Raw genomic sequence first — 4,200 nt, 5'->3', positions numbered from 1 at the left:
TGACTGTGGATTGGAAGGGAATAGAATTACCTACTATGTAAGCACTCGTATTTGAATTAATACTATTCATAGAATGACTGAATTTGTATTGACATTGGATGTGCAAGTGCCCAGGATGTAGAGGAATTTGACAAGCAAAAGAGCTTTGGTATCAAAATAATAGGTACCTATCTATTGTTTGGTAGAAGAGGTGAAGAGGCTTCTTTTGATCAAGGTTTGCAGATTTCGGCGACAAACAGACAAATAAATATGCTTTTATCTTTGCCTACAACAGGGCCACAGGAGTGAAAACAGGTAGTGTTGCAGAAGTTGTAGCAGAAGGAGACACCAAACACATAGCCGGAAAACAGCAAACACAGCTTGCAATGCAGAATCAGTAGAAGTAGCCCATTCGACAGAAATGCGGACTATTCCTTCTTTAAACCATAGAACAAGACCTAATACCCTCTCAAGAAACCCTGTATGGAAGCAGATTATATTATTTTCAGGAACTGTTGAGACAATAATGATACGAACTAGGGTCAACTCCATCCGAGCTTTTGTTCCATGCGCCCCAAAAACGTTCATTTCTATATCCCCCACCAAGAAACCCTGTATGGAAGCAGATTATATTATTTTCAGGAACCGTTGAGACAATAATGATACGAACTAGGGTCAACTCCATCCGAGCTTTTGTTCCATGCGCCCCAAAAACGTTCATTTCTATATCCCCCATCTATTGTTCGGTAGATGAGGTGAAGAGGCTTCTTTTGATCAAGGTTTGCAGATTTCGGCGACAAACAGACAAATAAATATGCTTTTTTCTTTGCCTACAACAGGGCCACAGGAGTGAAAACAGGTAGTTTTGCAGAAGTTGTAGCAGAAGGAGACACCGAACACATAGCCGGAAAACAGCAAACACAGCTTGCAATGCAGAATCAGTAGAAGTAGCCCATTCGACAGAAATGCGGACTATTCCTTCTTTAAACCATAGAACAAGACCTAATATCCTCTCAAGAAACCCTGTATGGAAGCAGATTATATTATTTTCAGGAACCGTTGAGACAATAATGATAGGAACTAGGGTCAACTTCATCCGAGCTTTTGTTCCATGCGCCCCAAAAACGTTCATTTCTATATCCCCCATTATTCTCTCTGTATCTTTCAAGTCGTTTTTGTTCTTTTGTCCATTGGAGTTTTCACGCTAGTTAATTTTAGATAAATTTACATTGTTTTCTTTTCGACGCGTAGATTGCTGTCCGGCTTCTCTTTTTCTTTCGGTTGTCAGCATCTTCTTCTGTTCTTCTTGTTAGATTTTGTTTTTGTTACCATGTCAAACTTGTCAATTATCTCGAACATCCCTAGTTTTAGATTTTTCTCTTCAAGGAAAGTATAGACAAGAGTGTAAATGAAGACATAAGTGTAAACAGACTGGACATTCAATATTTCAATGGTTTCATGTACTTTTTATCCAGATCAGTTACCCGCAGAGACACAACAAACATCACAAGCTTCAACAAAACTGCTGAATGCACCAGAATCTAGATTAAAAACAACCATTGTGAGTGATTTAGAACAGGTATTTCACTCGAATAGCAACATGGAAGAAAAATGATTGTTTGAACAACACTGATATAAATAATAACTACGGGCGCATAGAGCATCAAATTTACGATTTCAACTTTCATGTATCCACAATGTTCTCTATCTTCTCAACATGATCTACATATTCGGAATGTACAACATATACAACATATTTATTACTCCACATGGATTTCATGAAACCAACCAGGTACCACAATGTTCCCTATCTTTTCAACATGATCTACATATTCGGAATGTACAACATATAGGTACAACATATTTATTACTCCACATGGATTTCATGAAACCAACCAGGTGACCCCCATGTGGCGCGATGAAAATATTAAAATCAATCGTGTAGAGCATCAAATTTACGATTTCAACTTTCATGTATCCACAATGTTCCCTATCTTCTCAACATGATCTACATATTCGGAATGTACAACATATACAACATATTTATTACTCCACATGGATTTCATGAAACCAACCAGGTGACCCCCATGTGGCGCGATGAAAATATTAAAATCAATCGTGACCACTCATAAATAACCTCATCGTGCACAGGGGGAAACGTAGACTCATTTTTCAAACCCTTTTTTTCGAACTCTTTTTTTGGTGCATAAATCAATTAGGAAGAATTAGAAACAGAAGACGACGAGGTAAAAATAATGGAAGGAATCACAGAGAAAAGAAACGTAGACTCATTTTTCAAACCCTTTTTTGAACTCTTCTTTTGGTGCATAAATCAATTAGGAAGAATTAGAAACAGAAGACGACGAGGTAAAAATAATGGAAGGAATCACAGAGAAATCTTGGAGAGCACTCCCCGCGAGGTTAATAATTGCCGGCCTTGGACTCCTGTGTAGGGGGCACCTGAAGATACCATTGACCTCCTGGGGGCACCCGTCCGGCCAGACCTAGCGTGCAACGTCTGGGCATACCGGTATTATTTAGTGGGAATATATATTTCATAATCTTCCATATTATATTTCGTGTTATTAAGTTTTATATTGGGTTTTTTATAATCGTTTCTGAACGATCCCATGTCATTGTTATTGTTTATTTGATTGTCTTTAATGTTCTTCACCGGTGTGCCGGGTCACATGCGATGAAACGGTTTTCTGTGAACGAGTTTGAACTGTTTGGATTTATCACGACAATGTCAGTGTCAAGTGTTTGGAATTGAAAAACTGTTCTTTAGATCGCAGGTAAACATAAAACTAGACTGTTTATATTAGGTGCGTGGTCAAATGAAAACCATGGAATATGGAAACATCTGATTTTGGAAAACAAAAGTTAGGTAACATTTATGAAGAAGGGGCTTCAAATAGATTTCTTAGAGACCAACATGCCCACATAAAAAAGCTATACGAATGCGGAAATTCAAACCAAAGATAGGAGGATGGAAATAAATATCCGTGGAAAGAAAATTAGGAGAACAAAACATGAAGCAAAAAACAAGAAATCAAGGATAAATAATTCGAAGGGAAAAAAAAATACCTCGCAAACTAACATTGAACAAACTGAGCAAAGAAATAATAATACTAAAGTATCATTAAAGAAATTAATGGACATAGCAAAAGATACAAACCTAAGAAATATGAAGAAAAAAATACCTCGCAAACTAACATTAAACAAACTGAGCAAAGAAATAATAATACTAAAGTATCATTAAAGAAATTAATGGACATAGCAAAAGATACAAACCTAAGAAATATGAAAGAAGAGCGAGCAAGAGAGAATGACATAATTTATCTCTCTCATTTCCTCTCTCCACGAGTAGGAGGAGAAAAGGAAAAGAAGGAGAAAGAAAAATAAGGAAGAAGAACAAGAAGGAGATGTCATAATAAATGTTTATATAATTTTTCCCTTTTTTTCAAATACAGGGATGGTTACTTTGTCCTTCCTTGGGAGAGAAGCATTTGTAATGAGAATCCTTCCATTCTTGTCTAGAAATCTAGAATGTCTGGTCTCTGAATGAAGCTTTTCAAATTTTGTATAAGTATACCTAGGTAACATATTTCATTTATGCATGTAATGACAATTTTCTTATTGATGTGGATAGATTCTTTGATAAAATTATGATATGATAGCGTTCAAGTATCAGTTAGGTAATCATCAAATTGTTCACCAAGATGCCTATCCTCACTAGAAATTCAACAATTGAAGATGAAAACAAACATAAGTAGGTACCTATAATGAAAAGTCTATATCACACAAAAATTAAGCGTATAATTTTTCCCTTTTTTTTTCAAATACAGGGATGGTTACTTTGTCCTTCCTTGGGAGAGAAGCATTTGTAATGAGAATCCTTTCAGTCTTGTCTAGAAATCTAGAGTGTCTGGTCTCTGGATGAAGCTTTTCAAATTTAATATACGAGTAGGTAACTTATTTTATTTATGCATGTAATGGCAATATTCTTATTGATGTGGATAGAGTCTTTGATAAAATTATGATACCGTTCAAGTATCAGTTAGGTAATCATCAAATTGTTCACCAAGATGCCCATCCTCACTAGAAATTCAACAATTGAAGATGAAAACAAACATAAGTAGGTACCTATAATGAAAAGTCTATATCACACAAAAATTAAGCTTTACAGCTCATCTTGGATTCGAATATGTTGCTAACTGC

The sequence above is a fragment of the Diaphorina citri genome, unplaced genomic scaffold, assembly GCF_000475195.1.
Source record: "Diaphorina citri unplaced genomic scaffold, Diaci psyllid genome assembly version 1.1 scaffold827, whole genome shotgun sequence".
NCBI lineage: Eukaryota > Metazoa > Arthropoda > Insecta > Hemiptera > Psyllidae > Diaphorina > Diaphorina citri.
The sequence above is the reverse complement of the archived record's forward strand: the minus strand, read 5'-3'. Positions refer to the sequence as shown.